At 57.0% G+C, this 19780-nt stretch overlaps 1 long non-coding RNA gene across 1 annotated transcript; it reads right to left on the reverse strand.

Annotated features, from left to right (window-relative positions):
* Nucleotides 1-812: 812 nt before the first annotated feature.
* Nucleotides 813-19528, reverse strand: LOC310887331. The gene is made up of 4 exons (XR_014575712.1): nucleotides 19040-19528; nucleotides 17579-17898; nucleotides 5780-5877; nucleotides 813-5408 (listed from the first exon to the last, which is right to left on the reverse strand). It is a non-coding gene; the product is annotated as an uncharacterized lncRNA (long non-coding RNA).
* Between the last annotated feature and the right edge of the window lie 252 nt (nucleotides 19529-19780).

Genomic DNA, 19780 nt, shown 5'->3' on the forward strand with positions numbered 1-19780 from the left:
AGGGGCTTATTTCCTGGAGTCACTCTGTTTGAAGTCATCAGAAACTAGTAATACTTAATTACTCGACTTTATGGACTAGGGAGCGGCGAGCCCCTTCGCCCGCTCGCCGGCCCGCTGGTGCCATCGCTGGGGCTTGCAGGGGGTGGTGGAGATGTTCCTCCCGTCCCCCTGCACTTATTTATTCAGACGAAGCCCTTAACAGCCCTTGCTTGAGCCTGCGGGGAAGCATTTACACGCGCGCTTTAAAAGGCGAATATAATGAAAATTAAAAATAATCATTAAAAAAAAAAAAAAAGGCAACCAACACAACAGAGTGCTTTCGCCACGCAAGCTACCTGGGTATTAGCGCAGGCGTGTGGGCTTTGTGCTAGCAAACGCCTGCGGGATCAGGAATTTGGAAAGAAACCCAAGGGAAGGCGTTCACTGCATCTGAGTCCTTGGGCAGGGAAGGGTGCGGCCGCCACCAGCTCTCCCTGGGCGAGATTGTGGCCACGGACCGAAAATAACGCCCTCGGATATTCTGGGGGAGAGCACGTGGGGAAAGAGAGCGGCAGGGAGGCACGGGGTCTCGGAAATGGCACGGGGTAAGGTAATGTAAAGGACCTGGAGAGGTGCCACGTGCAGGGCAAACACGTTTGGCACGTGGCCGGGATGGGCTTCGCCTAAACCGCCACGGGAAAGCTCCAGCTCCGGCTGCCAGGTCGCTCACATGGAGGAGGAAAAATGTAAAATAAAATAGCAGAGATCATGTTGTAACGGACTGGGAGAAAAGCTCGAAAACTGCGACCCAAGAGATTCAAACGGGGAAATCCGAATAAGTTCATTTTTATTAAGTCTTGCCCTTGTGGGTGCAGTCTCAAGGGGAGCCGAACACCGAGCGCGCCTCAACCGAAGCCCCAGGAGAACCCGTCCCTGGCCAGGGAGCAAACCCCACAGAGCCAAACCCACTCTGAGGCTGACACTGGGGTCTCTGCGTCCCTCGGTGCCTGCCCCTCATCCTCCTAAAGGTTTCGGGCAGCTTCCATGGTGGCAGTGCCTGGAGGACGCAGCTTTGGTTTTGCTCCAGTTGGCGTTGGCTTTCCAAATTCCTCACCACCTTCTCCAACTAAATCGGTAAATTTGGGGATGGGCAGCAGCAACCTCTTCCTCCAGCCCCACCAGTGCTCACCCACCTGGCTCGAGGTCTCTGTTAGGAGCAGCAGCTACGATAGCCAAGATTTTGGGGTTTTTGTGGCTCCATCCCGGTGTCTATTGAGCACTGGGGGACGTGGCACTGCCACGCTCTGAAATTCTGCACATACCAGCTCGCCTCGGGAATGTCCCAGGAATGCTGCTGCGGAGTCATGAGGCTTCACAGCCAGGAACTGGGGGAGAAAAGGGTGGTTTATTTTTCCTAAGAGAGAGGGAGGCAAGCTGCTAAGCCCAGGCTTGGCCTAGGTGGGAAACTGTGCTGGTCAGAGCCATCCCTCCCGAGGTGGCTGAGCTTTTGTGCAAACCAGGCTGGGAGCCCCGAGATGCAAACTCCAGGGGGCTCTGGGTGCTGTGGGGGGCTCACGCTGGGGCAGGACACCCACCAGCATGACCGTTGGGTGCCCTCACCACCACACATCTCACCGTCATGCTGCCGGTGGGAGCGCAGTATCAGCATCTCATGCTGCTCCTCGTGCCCGTTCCTGGCGCTTTTTGCAGAAAAACCCTGCCCCAGCGCTGTGCAGAAGGCTGGATTCCCAGCCTGGCATTTGCTGGAGGACGAGAGCTACATTTCCCACCCAGAGGCATTTCCTCCAGTCCTCACCAGCACTTTCTGTGCTCCAGGTTCCCCGTTGGAGGCACGGCCTCCACCCAGCGAGCCAGCGGAGGCCGGCGAGGCAGGTAGCCATGGCAGGGAAGGGAATGGGCTGAGATGGACCCCGGGTTAAACCCTCACCCCCCCTGCCCAAGCAGAACCCAGAAAGCCCCCAGGTGAGTGCACCATGGGTGGGTTTTTCCTCCCCTCATCAGCTCCAAGGTACGCGAGGAGGCGAGGAAGGATGCGCCGCGAGGGGAACGTCCCCGCCATCGTGGCTGGCAAGTGGGAGGGGAATTGGGTTTTGTCCACCTGGGGCTGGAGGCCTCCTTCACCACAACCTATTGCTGGCACAAGCACAGCCAGCCCCATGCAGGGCTCCCAAACCCAAACCCAGGGCTGCTTCTCCATGTGCCACCCCAAGGCCAGGGCCGATGGACGTGCCCCTGCACCACCCCAAAACGGGCTCAAGCAGTGCCACCATCCCTTGGTTCAGGGGATCTGCTGCGCTCAACGCACCTGGAAAATAAACTCATCAGCAAGAAAACCTTGCTGCCAGCGAAGTAAAGGCTTTAACGCCCCGCGAGGGCTGGGCACCCAAAGGTCCTGCTCCCATTTCGCTCCCTTAGGGGCGATGGGGACGGCGAGGCGGGTGCAGAGCCCCCCGCAGCCGGCGGCTCGCCGCAGCCCGGCCGAGGTCCGTTTGTCACTTTTCCTTCATTATTTGCAGTTTGTACACAGGCATCATTAGGGATTCATTCGGTTTCCCTAGCAGCAGGCATTAGTCTGGCTTCCCTTTTCCCCCTCTCTCTCCCTCTCTCAGCAGCGCCCTTTATTTTTAGTGTCTTATTTACAGTTTGACAGAGTAACTGTAACCCTTGCAAGCTACTCCAGCGGCTTTAATCGGGGGAATAATGGGTCCTGTCTGGCGATGAATAGAATTTAGGGGACAGATTGTTCCACACTCGCCCGGTGGGGGTAATTTATTTATGTGCGCACTTGTCAGGAGGAGAAAGGGACGGGGGGATCTGTATGCGCCGAGGACACCGCCGCCGCTGAAAGGCGGAGGGGAAGGGAGAATGGAGCCAAACGCCCCGGATCCCGCTGCCCCCCTGGCAGCTGAATGCCTCCGGTGGCCGTGAACTTGGAGGGGCCGAAAGCCCCATTCCCAGGCCCTCGGCACGTCAGCGGGGCCGCCCGCGGGTGCTGCCGGCAGCGGGGCTGCGGGGCTCCAGATGGGTCCGGCCGTGGCGCTCTGCCCTCCCCAGCGCTGCCCCGCATTGCCGCGGCGCGGGGAGCACGTCCCATGGCAACGGTACAGTAGCAGCGGCACAGCGGGGGGCTGGGAAGAGAGGCAAAGCTCTCGGAAAAATACAGGATGGGTCCAGACAATGGCCCCCCTCTCATATCATAAATTACACGGCGGCGACAAAAGGGGGACGGATGCTGACGCTCCCTCGCTCCCCGTTCCCAAAGTCCCAGCGCTCGCTGGGCGCCGTGGGCAGGGCGGTGGAGGAGGGATGCTGTGGCACCCATGGGCGCCGTGCTCGGGGAGAAAGCCTCAGCCCTGTCCCTACCTGCAGCACGGATCCTTCGCCCCGCAGCAGCCCCGCTTCCTGCCCCAAAACGCTCCCTGAGCGCCCGCTGCCCAGGCCCCAGGCTCGACCCCGACACCGGGACCAGGTCCTGCTGCAGAAGGCTCTCCCTTCGGAAAAAAAGGCCTTTTTTTCCCCCTCCCATTTCCTCTCTGCAGCTCAAGGGCCAGAGCATTTTGCATTTATTGCTGATGGCTCGGTGCCTCTGCATGGCTTCTCCAAACCAGCTTCTGCCTGGCGAGGGCTGGGGGTGGACGCACGCAGCTCCCCATGGGACGCGGGGCGCTCCCCAAGCCCCCCGAGCTGCCAGCAGCATCAGGCCAAAGGAGAAGGGGCTCAGGCTGCACCCACCAGCATCAGAGGACTCCCTGCTTGGCTCCTTTCCTCCCTGAAAGCGCAAAGAAGCCTCAAAGCCTGTGCGCGGTGGTGCTTCCTGACCCTCTTTGTGCCGCACGGAGGCACCTCGGCCCCGATGCGCCCGGTGCCGCGCTAGGGCTGCCCTGGGTGCCTGAGTTTGCCTTACAGGATGGGGTCAGCGGGACTGGGTACGAAGCACTTTCAGTTCCTGGGCTTCCAGTGGTACGGGATTGCTGCTCGGAGCTGGGAGGGCTGCGGGGCTCAGCACCCCAAACCTCCTCGCCCCAGCCCAGGACGCCACAAGCGCTGTGGTTCCCCCACAGGCACCTCCCAGGAGCTCAAACCTCGCTGCAGAGAGCTGGAGGATGGCGAAGGAGGACAGCAAAGGAGGCCTGAGCCACGTGAAAAGCACCGAGATGTCTTCTCCAGGCAGAGATGCATGAGGTCTTCTGGTGGCGCCAAGGGCTGTGGCGCAGCGCTGGGACGCAGGAGGTTGGCAGTTGCGCTTGCTGATCTTCAAGTTCGCTTCCAGCCCCGGTGATTCTGTGACTCTTTGGCTGCCCACAAGCTGTAGGACAGCCCACATGATGCTCCTGGTGTCTCCTACCCCGCTCCCCAGAACCGAGGGCAATGCAGCACCGGGAGGTCTGGGTGCTGCCCTTGTGGTCCCACGGCCAGGGCAGAGCGCGCTGAGGCCCAAGCCAGCCCAGCACCGATTCTGGGGAAGACCTTCCCTTGGCAGGGAGACCAAAAGCTCTCCTTGCTCGGCCAAACTCAAGCCAAGAGTGCTCGAATATGTTCAAAAAAAAGGCAAAAAGGTGGCCTTCACCCCAGGAACCCAGCGGCTTGCGGGCTGGCCCCTGCGCCACCGCATCCCACCACCGCCGGACCTGGAGGGGGGACCCTAGCCCGGGCACAATGACTGTCTATTCTGCTGATCACAAGCCTAATCCTCTTTGGTTTTTAATTGGCATTTGGGCTAAGCTGATTTAAACCTCTTCACCTTGTTGGGTCCCCCCCTCCCCACTTCTTTCTTTTCTTTTTACCTTTTTTTTTTTTTTTGGACCAAATAACAACGCTGCCATCACCCAGCCCCCGGCACAATGACATCTTTGTGCGAGGGCGAGAGGAGAGGAAAGGGGAAGGGGGGGGGGGGGGGCGGCGAAATGTGCCGAACCCCCTCGGAAACAATGCGCAGTTTGTGATTCAGCCTTGACCACGGGCAAAGCACCCGCTTCAGCTGCGCCTCGGTCACAACCGCGCTGGCCCTGGCCATCGGTCCCCTCCCCTGTCCGGTCCCCTGCCCGTCACCTCCACCTGCGCTCCCCGAGGTGCCCCCCGCGCCCCCCCAGGCTCACCCACGAGGCTCGGTGCTGCCCGGCACAGGGATGCTCAGTGGTGTCCTTGCCTGTCCCCAGGGCAGTCCCCGGCGTCCCCGTGGCCGCGGTGCTGGCACCAGGCGTGCTCTGCGCTGCTCCAGCCAGCGGCTGCAGGCAGGAGGAGGAGGAGGAGGAGGAGGAGGAGGAAGGTTCACGTGGGATCGGCCACTGCGAGGTCTTCCGGTGGCCGTGACCCCCTGATACGGAGCTGGTGGCTCTCAGGGCCAGGCTCTCCTGGGTTTGCAGGGTGGGTTTTTCCCCACTCCTGGGTTCATGCGGTAGCGAGACGACCTGGGATAGAAACAAAAGAAATGGAAACACCTTTATTACCTCCACGGATTTCACATATAAAACACAAAAATAAAAGAAAATATCCTTGCAGGAGCCCTTTATTCCTACAGGTGGGAAGGACGCCGCTGGCAGGCTTGGAGGATTGCGAGTTAATGAAACAGCTTCGAGAGGTTTTAGGAGCCAAACCCAAGGGTGTGCGAGGAGCCGAGGAGGCATCCTGGATGGCGAGCGAGGCGCTGCCCCCCCTGCTCCCCGCAGCCAGCGTCGCCTGCACCCATCCCCGAGCTCCTGCCGTGGGGAAGCCCAGCCCGTGCCGGAGCCTGCTCGGCCCTCGGGGTGCGGAGAAAACCTTGAGAAATAAATTCACTTACCAGGAAATTCCCTGTGAACTCTCACTGGGAGCTACGTGCCACGATGTGCCGGCCACAACACGAGCAGAGCATTGCGCCGGGGGAAGCCACGCCGCTCCCTGGCAGGGAGAGAGGGGGGAAAAGGGAATGGGATGAACGTCAGCCCCAACCCCGGTGCTTCTGCCCCGAGCTGGGTGCGAACTCATTCAGCACCCCCTGTCCCTGCCAGCCTCAGGGGCACGGGAATTACAAGGCTGGACCCACGGCTGTAAATCCCAGTGGAAAAAACAAAACAAAACAAAACAAAACAAAACACATTTTTCCATCAGCCTTCTGGGGAGCTGCGAGCCCCAGGCTTCCCTCCGTGCCCAGGGATGCTGAAAAACCCAAAGCCAAGGGGTTCATCCAGACACGGGAATGCTGGGCAGCTCCGAGGCTCAGCCACATGATGCCCCCAAAACCGGGGTGGCCACAGCCCTCGTGCTGCCCCACATCACCCTTACGGATTCATTGTGGCTTTAGATATTAACTCGTTTTGTATATTTTCGTGAAAACTCTGCTTTATCCGTGGCTCTTCACAGGCTACACATGGATTTAGACATCCTGAGCAGAATTTATGGGGCACATTTAATAGAGAAAGGCATTTGGGGCCAAGAAAGATCCTCTTTCTGCTGGTTAAACTGGGGAGAAGCCAACCGGTGGAAAGGACGAGACCGGCCGGGGACGGAGGCGACCCCGAGACACAGATGATGCCCAGCCTCAGCCCCGACCCAAGCCCAGGTCCCAGGAATGAGAAAAAACGAGAAAAGGGAACAAAAAAATGTCGCCCAGCACGGAAAAATACACTAAGGCAGGGGGAAATCAGCTGAGCAGCTAAGAGCCTTAGCGCATTTTTGCGGGCGTTAGGGATGGGGCTCCCATTCCTGCACACGCTGGGCCGGGCGCGCTGAGCCATCGGTGGCCTTTTCCACTAGGGAGGGGGAAAAAAAAAAAGTGAATTATTTTTCTTGAAACCATAAATTTCTGGTTCTTTCGGTTTGCCGTGAAAATTCCCCTCGTGCCAGGGTTAAGCTCGCTCCGCGTATTTAGACTTTCGAGTTTCTCATGGCAACAGGGGGATGGGGAGAAACGAAAAAAGAAAAGCAAGCCCAGCCTTACAGAGCACAAATTTCATCACCTAAAAATCACAAGCCTCTCATGTGGGGTCTGTAGATAAAACACCCCAAAATACCTCAAGTGCCAGAGTAAAAACCGATCAGTTCACACGTGGCCGGGTTGTGCCAGACCCGGTGATTTTCCCCTCTCCTGTCCCGCTTTCGGTGCCACGAACCAGCCCTAGGCTAGGGCAGGGATGACCCCAGTTGTGTTTGGCATCGGTTTTTTTCCTCCCCTAAACAGCCAAAAAATGTTCTCAGCGATAGTTAAGTCTGTTGGATTTTTCTAATCCAAAAAATGGGGAAAAAAAAATAAAAATAATAATCGAGCAGCTGCTTCCCTAATATTATCGTGACACGTTGAAAATTCAACGTCAGCTGGAGCCACTACAAGAAAATTCGGTGCTCAAACCAAACCCCCAATACCCCTGCGTGGCATGGAACACTTTTTAACGATAATTACAAAATCCCTTGTAGAAAGGACTGGGCACCTGCTTCAGCACCATCCCCACCGCAGGGATCGAGGGTGAAATAAAATTGGGGTGTTTTAGGGCGCGGGTGATGTCGGTGGCACTCAGTGGCTGCAATGCCGAGTCCATCGCCGGTGGGAAAAGGAAAAATTTGGGTGGCTGAGGCCAGGACGGAGGCACGCTGAGCCCCGTGCCCCCATGGCGAGCACAGGGGGCCGAGGGCAGGATGTGTCCCCCCATGCCCGCGGTGCCGCATGGCGCTGAGCGGGGAGAGAGCATCGGCCATTTTACATGTCGGCTGCCTAAAATGGTGGCTCGCACCTTTTTCCCTTTCTGCTACCGTTTCCAGCACGCATGCACCCGCGGGGAAGGGGAGGGAGAGGGGCCGCGGCCCCCCCAGTGCGGGTGAGGGCACCGGGAACGGGAGCCAAGCTGGAATTAGAGGGGGGGAAATTAAAGGAGGGGGAGAGGGAAGGATGCGCTCGCCTCGACACGGCCCATCCGCCCTTGGCTTTTGTGCGTCGAAGGGAGAGGCAGGAAGGCATCGAGGGGGGGAAAAATGGGGGGAAAATTAAAAAAAAAAAAGGGGGGGAGGGGGGAAGAATCACAGCGTTTGGGTGAGGATGGGGGAAAACACAGAGGGGGCAGGGATGCGCGTGGGGCGCGGGGAAATCTTCCCGTCTTTCTTCGCCGACCCCCCTTCGCCCTCCCCGCAATCCCGCTTTGACTTTTCCCACAGAAGTAGCCAACCTCCAAGAATGCAAATGACATTCATTATGCAAATGCATGCAAATCAGGTTTAACTATCGGAAGAAGGGCTCGGAATTTCTAATGGCTTAACTCTTTCGCACACAACCACCACAACAAGAGCCCGTGTCGTGGTGCTTGGGCTTTGTGTTTGCTCCGTCCCTCCCCAGGCACCCCGGCCCCGCACCCTCGCTGGGGTCCCCCCAGTCCCCCCCGAGCATGGGGGCGAGGGACGAGGGGCACAGGGAGAGCGCCAGGGGGGAACAAAGCACCAGGAAAACAACAACAACAGCCCCAACCCCATTGGCGTGGGAGCGGCTGCCCCTTCGTTAAACAACGCCAGCAGGAGATGAGACAAAGCAGGCTGAAACGCAGAATTTGAGGGGGGGTGCAAAAGGTATTAAAAAAAAAAAAAAAAGGAGAAAAAAGGAGGAAAAAACAGGCCGCTATGAACCAAATATAAAATCCCAGTGATGCATCGGCGATGGCAACCACCAAGCTTTGGCAACCTGCGCACCAGGACAGTGCAGAGCCACTGTCCCAGCCTCTCCTGCCAGGAAAATAACCACCAAAACCCCACGTTTTCCTTTTTATTTATTTATTTTCCCCTCCTTTCATCAAGGGGAAAAAAAAAAAAAAAGTCCTTTCCCACTGTGCTAGATGAGCTACCAGGCACCCATGGCCACGATCTGCCCTAGGATGCTCCAACACAAGAACCCGAGCCCTGTGCTTTATGAGCAGCATAATTCTGAATATTTCATGGCTGTGCTGTTATCGATTAACAATAATTATGTTATGCCTCACCTGAGCTAAAACCACCTTGTTGTTTATTTTCTACATCTCCTTCCAATGGCCAAATTTGTGTTGTTTCCTCCCCATCTGCTCGAAGGCTCATTATTTAAGCTAGGAGCTGTTGTGGGAAGGAGCAATTATCTGTACTAGGGCAAAGAATTCTCAAAATTTTAGGGAATGGCTAAAAATATGGCCATAAATCAGTTGTTTTTTACAATCTGGTGTGTTCCAAAATGCAGAATACCCCAAATTACTGGCCGGTTAGGGAAAAAAAGACACTTCATTTTTTCCACCTGATCCCAACCTGTTCAGCTAAGGCCTCTCCACAAACTAAAAATATTCAGCACTTCTGCCAGCCTCAAGTGTCTAAAATAAATAATAGTGAGTCAGCCCCCTCCCTACCAAAAAAAAAAAAAAAAAAAGATGAGAGGGGAATAAAAGCAAATAAATCAGCAACATGGATTTCTTTATTTGTTCCCTGGCTTGAGACCCACCAGCCTTGCCAGGAGGGCACCCTCCAGCTGCTCAACTCCGAGCCTCAGATTTCCAAGCACACCCGATTCCTGAAGTTGGTGGATTTTTTTGATTTGATTTTACAATAGTTATCAGATTAATTTTTTTGTTTAATTAGATAAAAGCAGGGAGGACCAAGTGAAGGTCGGTGGGTGCGCCAGCGTGCGCCCCATGCCCAGCAAGGCTGGCGCCGACAGCTGCTTATTGCTAATGACCAAGATGCAGCATCATTCTCATCTCGCGGTGCTGAGAAAGCAAACTTCTCTGATTCTTCCTTACGAGCACACAAACAGCATGGAAATTGGCGTTTGGGCAGGGCGGTAACGGGGGGGGTCACTTGGCAAATACCTGGTGTCACCTGGTGCCGCTGCGGGACCGCGCGGAGGCTGCCGGAAAGGAAGGCGAGTCCGTGGGTTTCAAACCAAAAATGGTTTGACATGGAAAACCTCCCTCATGGAGCCGTGTGGAAAAGTGTTAGGCACCAAATTCATCAAAATTATTATTTTTTAAGTTAAAAAATAAAAGGGGGTTCTCTCTTTCCCTTCCCATCCCTTGCCAACTCTATTTAAGAGCCTGCTCTGACCCCCGCGCACACCTCGAGCATCGTTGGCCGTGGGAGGAGGCAGCATTTCTGCAGCCCAGAGGCCACGAGGAAGCATTCTGGGGACGGAGGACAGAGGAGCTGCCAACGCCCACGGCTCTCACAGCCCCACCGTGCCCAAAATCCAACTTCCCAAATGTTTTCAGCCACTCTGCATCCGAACCCCATTGGGGAAGCTCAGGCACCGAGCGTTTATCCACGCAGGGGGTGGGACGGAGCCCCGCAGCTCCGACAGCGATCCCTAACTCGGAGGCTCCACGCTGGGAAGAAGGAGGAGGAGAAAAAGGAAAAATGACAAAGGGAAGGGGAAAAAAAAAAAAGAGGAGAGGGGATTTTTTACGTTGAGAAGTCTAAAGAAATCATTCCTTGCGGAAGTTAGCAAGGAGGGGGAGAGGAAAGGCTGCACGCACGAGGCGCAGCGGTGGTTTTGGATAGGGCACCGGGCCTCGCCCTTTGCCTGCCAGTTTGGGGTCAGAATATTTATTCCTGGTAGTTCCCAGCAAGCCCTCAAAAAGGTCCAGGGAAATATTCACGGGTCAAGATGGGCCATGTGCTGAATCCACCTTGGCCACCTGGCTGAGCATCCATTCCCGATTCCACCAACGGCCCTATACACAGCCGGCCCCATACAAAGCCAGCCCTGCAGCCTTCAGCCCCCAACCACTTTCTGCTGGAAATCCCCTCCCAGACAAGATGGCCCTGAAAAAATGAGCAGGGGCGAGCAGAAAGCATCGCACATGGAGAGAGAGAGAGAGGTGGGAACGCTGAGCCCTCAGCGGCCACGAGCATCCCGCGCTTGGACCAGGCTCACGGGACAACCCCGTGCCTTGAATAAAGGCTTTTCAGCGAGAACCCCAATTTGTCACCGCTCCCATCGAGAGCGAGAAGAAAAGAGGAATTTTCAGTTTGTGGGGCAAAACGGGAGGTGGAGATGCCATCAGGCAACCGCACCACAATTTCTCCATGGATCACGGGGAGCGGGGGGATTTGTGTTTCGAGCGCTGGGCCTTAAAAAAGCAGGAGGCAGAGGCAGCCAACGCAGTTTTTTTTTAAAGCCGGATTTTCTCATCTCACCCGGCCCTTTTTTAAAGCCGGCTCACGAAGCGTTCTGGGGCCAGACTCCATTTTTTCAGCGGCTGGGGCATAGTTGTCAAGAAAAAAAAAAAAGCAGGCCCACCACCCTTTTTCTAATTTTTCCCAAAGACCTCGGAGGCGTGAGCACTCGAGAGTCAAATTTGCCCAGGACCCGCGTCCCCTAAGAAAGCAGGGCTCATTCGCCTTCCACAAACTCCACAGCGGCAACAAAAGTCCCTTTCAAGCCCTTCCAGACGCAAGTCCTTCAGCTCAATTAGTCAGGCACACAGAGGCACAAAAAAGCCTCCCATTCAGGCTAGAGGCTGGCTGCGGAGGACAAGGGCGAAGAAAGGATCTTTCTCCCACGCTTTCACTGGGTGTCATAACAAGCAGAAAGCCCTCTTACCGGGGGATTATTGGAGATAAGAGCCCGACCGAGGGGCTGGGGCTGCAGGAGGAGGGGAAGGAGGCTGCAGGGGAAGGAGGCCGCGAAGGCTGCGGCTCCCGCGCCGGCGGAGAACGGCACCGCGCACGCTAAAAACGACAGCCCCGGCCCCCTTCTGCACGGGCACAGGAGGAATAATCCTGGTTTTCCATGGCAACCCGCTCACCGCCGGCCCGGCACCGGGGTAGGGAGAAGCCTGGGAGAGCCTCGACCCCAGCAGAGAGCCTCGTGCCCCGGGTGCCTCCCGAAACCGCGGCTGGCTTTGGAGCGGAGAGCCGAGGCCGTGCACAAAGCAGCTCCAGAAAAGGGTGGTCTCAAGATAAAAATAACTTAATTTTTTTTTTCCCTAAAAAGGTAGAACAAGTTTTCGGAAGGCCTTTTGTTGCTCAAAACAAAGCAAACAGGAGGAAAGGAGCAAATCCTGCAGAGAACAGACTCCGTCCACAAAAATCGGTGGCCCGGGGCCACCCGCCTGCTGCGGCACCCACCCGCAGCATCCACCCCAGGTCCTGCAGGAATCAGGTGCCCAAAACCTTTTAACAGCTCCCTGAACCTTTCCCAGCAACTCCACACACCCAGCTCCATCCAAAGGCACGATTCCCTTTCCAGGGAGCAGGGGCACAGAGGGAACCCCAAAAGCAATAATAAATTTGGGGCTCTCCACCCCTCCTGCTCAGCCCCGAGCCCTGTGGGGTGCGAGGACAGCCAAACCCAGCCCAGGCACTTTTTGGGGAGGCTCGGGGAGGGGACACAAACTCTCCAGCTCGGGCTGGCAAGCCGAGAAGCTCGCTCAGAATTAATTATCCCATAATTGTGGGGTTTCGAGCACTTTCCTCCCCAGCAGCTGGCGCCTGCTGGGGCCAGGGGAAGGCAGCTTGGCCCCAATGTGCTCCTGCCCTGCTCGGCCCAGGAATCCCTACAAGGGGTCGCTCCTGCAGAACACCACAAAAGCTGAATGCTTCAATCTTGCCCAAAACATCGGATATTTACAGCCAGAAGGAACAAGCACCTCAAGGACATCTCTCCCTCCTCCCCAAGGGGCAGACAGTGACAAGCGTCACAGACCCAGGGTCCCTCACTCCCCTCCCCATTGCTCACACACTGCCTTTCAGAAGGGGAAAAAATGGCTTCTTGGACAGATATTATATTTTTCTCCCCAAAAAGAGACGTGTTCTGGGTTGGCCACCTCAGCAGACGCCCGCCATGGAGGTCACATCGAGCCTGGCACGGCTGTGCCAACACCAGTGACGTCCCTCCAGGGAAGGCGCTGTGCGCCCTGCACGAGCCCCAGGCCACCCCCTCCCCATCATCCCCAGGGTATTTTGGGGGATTTTTCCCCCAAATCCCACGTTTTGCAGCTCCACCTGCCCCAGCCCCAAGAACTGATGGCATGACGCTGAGCGGTTAAAACACGCCCGAGGCGGCGGCTCCTCTCCGCACCGCGGTGCCCTGCCACTGCCCCCCTGTCCCTGCAGGACAGGAATCCCTAAAAGCAGAATTAAAATATTTTTTTTTTTTACACCTAGCCGGAGCTCAGGCCTGCAGCTGCTGGGATTACACAGCTTAGCTGTAGGGTTTCAGACTGCAGCTCCGAGTCTGGCCCTTGCTGCAGTGGGGGAAATCCCCCGGTGACACCAGCACGAGACCAGGAGCGGATCCAGCGCCCCGAGACCTCCTGCCCTGTAATTCAGGAACCAGGATTTCCCAGCTTTTCCTGCAAAACCAACCACGGCCACCACAGCTCTGCAGATGGCCAGATCCTGCCTGCCCTGAAGCCCCCAGCCGTCCCCACTCCCCTTACGTCTTCCAGCAGTGGATGAAGGCAGCGAGCAGGGACTCGCACGCACATGTCCTTTCCTATCTCCGTCCCTAAAAACCCTACAGGACGAGCCAGAACGCTGCCCCGGGACTATTTTTAGGGCCACGCTGTCGGCGGCAGCGCTGTCACAGCCCTCCCGCGGCGCGGCTGTGAGCACCGCAGCTCTGCTTTCACATCCGATCACCCTCAGAGCATCCCAGCCACCTTCCTGGCTGCGCCCAGCAGCCCCACAGGCGCCCAGCTCAGCATTTTCCTCCCTACTAGCCCCGGGGGAAAATGCCACCAGCTGTCCCCCCGGGGCTGGACGCAGGGGACCCGTCCGGTCCCATTTGTTGGATGCCCTGTGCCATGTTTGCACCCTGAAAGGGGGGGCTCAGAGAAAGCCTCTCACCCTTTATTTTTTTTGCTCCGTGGTGCAAAAACCAGCAGCGAGCATCCCAAAGCAAGCCCCGTCGTGGGGGCATCGGGGGCGAGACCCAAATCTGGGAATGGGACGGGGACCCCCGAGGCACAGCGAATCCGGGGCAGGGCCCCGGCCGTTCCCACACAGCCCCAGAATGAAAGCGGGGCCTGATCCGATTCCCTCAGCAGCTTAGCATGCCTGGTTTATCATAATCCTGGCAGAAAAAAAAAAAGAAAAAAAAATCACTCCCTTGAAACCACTCGGGGGCGGGGGGGGGGGGGGTTTGAAGCCCAGATTGTTTGGAGAGGGGTGGCTGCTGGTGGCACAAAGGTGCCCTCGCCTCCCAGCCTCAGTCCGGAGGCTTCAGTGAGCCTTCCTGACCTCCCCGGGTACCGGCGGCAGGGAACCTCGCTCCTGCCCCCAGCACAGACCCAGAGCAGTGAGGTGCAGCCTCAGGTGGCCCCAAAATGCCCCAAATCCCCGGCACTTTGGGGGCACCGCGCTGGGAATGGGCTGAGGCAGGGACCTGAAAGCCAAAGCCCATCCTGCATCCAATGCCAGGCTGCGACTGCTCGGGGTGGGGAAAAAAAAAAAAAAAAATCTGTTCATACCTACATTTCTACACCCATACATGCACAACTTCTTTGTGATTGCCCCTTTCAACATCCCATAGCACGAGTGCAAGGGAGAGGCCGGAGAACCGAAAGCCTCCGGCCACCGGGGCCTCCCTTTGTTCCCACCTTCACATCGCCAACGAGGCCAGCAGAAAATTCCTTCAGTCAGGGAACGCCTGCTGTCCTCCAACACAGAAATCCCCTTTTTTTTTTTGGATTTAACATTTTTGGGCTCAGAATTTGCCGTTACCTATCCCATATATTTGTTTTAGCCCTCCCAAAGGAGGGGTTGGTGCCAGCAGATCGCCGTGACCCCCATGGCACCGATGGGGCTGAGGGTTCAGAGGGGTCCCTGCAGCAAATGGGCTGGGGAAGAAGGAGGAGGAGGAGGCAGAGGAAGGCCAGGACAGGGACACCCGGCCCAAACCATCCTTCCCCCTCCTCCTGACATCGCCCGATCCCCACGTCCTCACACCCCTCACGCTGTGGGCAGGGGAGCAGCTCTCCTCGGCTATTTCAAGGTGAAAACGATGCACCGAGCGGAATGATGAATTTTCAGCAGCTCTATTTGTACAGCTCGGCTCTTCTTAATGACTCGCCCATTGAAAAGTTTGGATGGCATTTGCCTTTTTTTTTTTTTTTTTTGGCTCCAACCACACTGCTTCAAGCAGAAAAAAGGACGTGGAGAGCGCAGCTCGCAATACAGGAGCACAGAACCCGCACGAACGTCTCCTCTGAACGTCCCCAGCAGTTACGCAGACACGAGGGAGAGGAGAGCAGACAGTGCTGAGTGTTAACCAGTCACATCAGAGTGTCCAAGCAAGCTTAAACGGCCACATGTAAGCTGCAATTTAGATCAACGTCATGCCAACACGCGGGGCTTTCCTAGAGCTGCTGCGCCCCGGGAGCAAACTGGGGAGAAAAGGGAAAAAAAAAAAAAAAAAAAAAAAAAAAAGAAATGCCCCAAACAGCTGCTTGCAGCCTGCCCCAGCTCCCGAGGGCCTCCTGGACTTCCAGTCCTGGGCTGGAAGCGCTCGCCTGCCACGATTCAGCCAAAATGTTAAAAAATCGCCGCCGAGATGGAGAGCAGCGCGGTCACGGAGCTAGGGGACGTTCCTGCCCCTCTGCTGGGGTCTCTGCCCCTTTCTTGGGGTCTCTGGCCACTAAAGAGATGGGGTGGAGGGAAAAGGACCCCATTTTTGGGGGCTTCGCACCCCCACGGGGATGGGAACGTTTTCTGGGCGCTCTCCAACAGGGGCGCAGGACCCTGGGTGCACCCCGCCACCAAACAGCACCAGCACCTCCTGCCCCGTGCGCCCCCAGATCCATCCTGCTCCAGGACGGCACCCAGGCTGCGGGGTGCCCAATTCCCCACCCAGCTCTGCCCTCGTCCCAGGCCACGAGCCCCCATTTCTGCCCATGCCTTTTGTTATCCCCAAGCAAGTGACACCGCCAGGCTGCGGCCTCCAGCGTGCCCCCCGCGCACAATTGGCCACGGCAGAAACCCGAAAGGCGAGCGCACGGCACCGCTTCCAGCCCCGGATTGGCCAAAAAGCGCCGTCCCCCCCCCGGGATGAAGGCACCGGCCAATGGTGGGTGGCACGTGGCAGCTCGCCGCCGCTCGCCCAGCCATAAAAGCGCCTCGTCCCTGCACCAGGAGCCGCCCGGCGCTGCCGCCCAAGGATTTGGGGGCGAGAGACGTGGCCGCACTCGGTGCTGGCATCCGAGCGTCACGGGGAACGGTGGCACCGGTGGCCACAAGACTAGGAGGGACCGAGGCACGGTGACGTCCCGCTGCACCGGGGCCAGGGCTCTGTCCCCCAAAAGATGCTCGAGCCTAATGCGTGGTGCCCAAGATCCCGCCAGACCCCCGGAGAATTCCCCCATTCCGAGTTCCACGGCCAAGGGAAATAACCTCATTTATTAATTTAAAAGTAACCCCAGGAGCAGGACAAGTCCTTCACACTGCACCCAGAACTAGAGCCTTTCCCTGCCCCAGGGACAGTTCCTTTTGCCTTTTCCTTTTTTTTTTTTTTTTAATAAATAAAAGATCCTGCACAAGAGCAGGTCCAGCACGGGTCAGAGGCCAGCTCTTTTTCTCCATCTCCCACAATGATTTTTGTGAGGTTGCAATGCCATAAATACTCCTTCCCCACCTCACTTCAGGTGCTGCCACCCATATGGATTTTTATTATGATTTTTTCCCTTGGAATCACCATTCCAAGGTTATATTTAACAAATAACTGAATCCATCACAAGACCTTTGTGTTCCAAGCACCATCGCGACACCTCTCCAAACAGGCTGCCGTATTTCACGGCAGCCTCTAAGCCAACCAGCTTGACCATTAAAAGCAGGCAAGAAGCACCCGGCCCACGTCTTTGACCTAAAATTCCCTTCTAAAAGAGAGCAGGTAAAATAAAATAAAATAATCTGATTCCACAAGGAAAAGGATGGCAGAAAATCCAGTGCAGGGGGTGATGGCCAGCGTGAATTTGCAGTCGGAGAGGATAAATTAAATAAAATCAGGTTCCCTGATTAGCCTCATACGGTTTCATACCCAAGTTATAAATATATATTTTGTAAATCTCTGATCTTGGAACCTTAAATCCATTCAGGGAAACGCTCATAGACAAAGGGTTAAAAGGAGAAAGCCAGTGCTTGGATCGAGAGGTACTGGGAAAGAAAAACAAAGAAAACTGCAAGATCCCATTTTCCAAATCACCACCTCGGTCTTTCTAGCCCTGATACCAAGTTGTATCTGCCAGGGAACGAAATTACACGTTTAACAGAGAGAAAGGAAAAAAAAAAGGGATGAATCCAGCGTTTGTGTTTGCAAAACAACCATTAATAAAGCGTGCTCCGGCGCTGCGTTATTGCCCAGATAATCCACGGCAGTAACCTGCATCGATTTACGGGCTCTGGGCTGCCATGGGGCTGCTTACGGGAGGAAAGTTCATCCTCGGTGTGCAGCCTGGGTCCTGCACTTCGCCAATTCCTGACCTGGGGAAGTTTTACTTCGTTAATTCAATCACGGGCAGCGGCCGAGGGGAGAGCGGCCACAGCCTCGGCTGACTCAAGGCAGGCGTTTTTTTTTTTTTTTCCCTCGAATGCACAGCATCGCTGAACTCTTCCTTAAAACCATAAGGAGGAAATTAGGTGCTTAAAAATTAAAAAAAAAAAATCCTACCTCGGGTTTTAATTCCAGTCCCAAAAAGTTGTCTTTTTTTTTTCCCCATGCTTTTTTTTTTTCGCCTCTCGTTTCCTTTCTCTTCTTTCTTTTCCATTTCTTTTTTTTTTTTCCTCTCCTTTTCCTCCTCTTCCTTTTGATGAATTTCCTTTCTTCTCCACATCCTCCTCAGGCGTGTACTGGGGTTATTTTTACTTTCGGTTATCTAGCTTTATGAAGAATTGACACCACTCATACAGCTAGATAACCAAAGATAACAACCAACCCCTGAAGTCTACAGCATCAGCAGGAAAAAAAGCCAGCCTCCTCTTCTCCAGGGGCTTGGGAGGAAGGAACGAGGGAGGAAACGAATAAAAAGAGAGGCAAATATTAGCAGTGCGATCCGGAACAGCACAGACACGTCAGGGTCCTCGACCCAGTGCCAAGCTCCCCTCAGCACCAGTGGGATGAGCAGGATCAGGCCCTCGAAAACGTGATTTTGGGCAGAATTTGGGGAATCAGCACCCAGGAGCTGCCCGTTTCCCGCAGCCAGCTTAAAGCTGGTCCATTTGCAAGCCAAATGGTGCTCTGCAGGTGCCGAAAATCGAGCCCACGGTTTGCTTTTTTTTTTTTTTTTACTAACCCCGAGCCCCCTCGAATTGAAGGGCTCAGCGCAGCAATGAGCAAAGCGAACAGAATTTGTGCCCCCAACTTCACATAGGGGACCAGAAGGACGTTTCCTTTCCCCCCCCCGGGAACGCATTGAACCCTCGCTGAACAAGACGACTGCCAAAAAAAATCAATCATAACCCGCAGGTTAAAAATAAATGATAACTTGCGATGCCTCGGGTTCAGCCAAGGTGTGGGGGGACGGGAGGGATGGAGAGGGGCGGAAAAGGCGGAGGAAATGATGGAAGGCTGGGAAGGGAGGACGGGGGGAGGCAGCGAGCCCTGCTCGCACAGCTCCGCGCCGCTCCCCGCAGCCCCCCGAGCCTTCATCCCTCTTCCTCCTCCCTCCTCGGGGGCTCTGCTGCCCCCCGGGGGGAGTTTTATGGGGAAGGGGGGGGGGACACCCGCAGGCGGCTCCTTCCCGGCCGAGCTCCGCGCCTCCACCCTGCCTCCCCCGGGCAGCCTCCGTCCTCCGGGGAGGCACGGCAGCCTCCGCCTTCCTCGGGGAGCCCTGAGGGCGTCCTCCCTTCTGCCTCCACCTGCGGACGGGTCTCCCCCCCATCCATCCATCCGTCCACCCCCCCATCCTCCCTTCCATCCTCCCACCCTCCTCTCCATCCCTCAACGCATCCATCCTTCCTTCCATCCTCCCCCCATCCTTCTCTCCTTCCCTCCATCCTCCCCTCCATCCCTCTCTCCATCCTTCTCTCCATCCTTCCCTCCATCTCTCCTTCCCTCCATCCCTCTCTCCATCCTCCTCTCCACCTCTCCATCCTTGCCCCCCCCGTCCCCGCCCAGCCCCGGTTATTTCACCTGCAGCCCTCCTTGCTCCGCGGGAGGCCAATTCGCACGGCTCGGCACGGCCACGTCCTACGGGCTCGGCACGGCTCGGCACGGCCGGGGCCGCATCCCAGGGCCACGGCAGCATCCTCCGGCCACGGCCACGGCCACGGCTCGACCCGGCTCGGCTCGGCACGGCTTGGCCCGACCCGACACGGCTCGGAACGGCTTGGCACGGCTTGGCCCGGCTCGGAACGGCTCTGGCACAGCTTGGCACAGCTTGGCCCGGCTCGTAACGGCTCAGAACGGCTTGGCCCGGCTCGGCACGGTTTGGCCCGGCTCTGGCACGGCTCGGCCCGGTTCCGGCGGCCGCCCGCAGGCTGTGCGCCGGGGGGAGCGGCGCGCGGCACTTTTCATTCATGCTTTCCCCACTCCCGGCCCTCGCCGCCGCCCCCCATTGGCTGGGCCCCGCCTGACGTCACCGGCCCCGGTTCCCACCCCTCTGCAGCGCCTATCAATGGGCGGGGGGGGGACTACGGGGCCGGGGGGGGGACTACGGGACGGGGGGGGGGGGGCGGGAGCGCTCAGCACACGCCGGGACCGCAGCCCCCACCCCCGGCACCCCCTCCCCATTCCCCCATAGCCCCCCCATCACTCCCCATTGCCCCCCCACCCCCCCATCACGACCCCCCCAACCCCCAACCCCAACCCCCCAGACCCAAAATCCCCAACCCCAAACCCCCTCAAGCCCCCCCAGGCGCCCCCAAACCCAAC

The sequence above is a fragment of the Anser anser genome, assembly GCF_964211835.1.
Source record: "Anser anser genome assembly, chromosome: 28".
Taxonomy (NCBI): Eukaryota; Metazoa; Chordata; class Aves; order Anseriformes; family Anatidae; genus Anser; species Anser anser.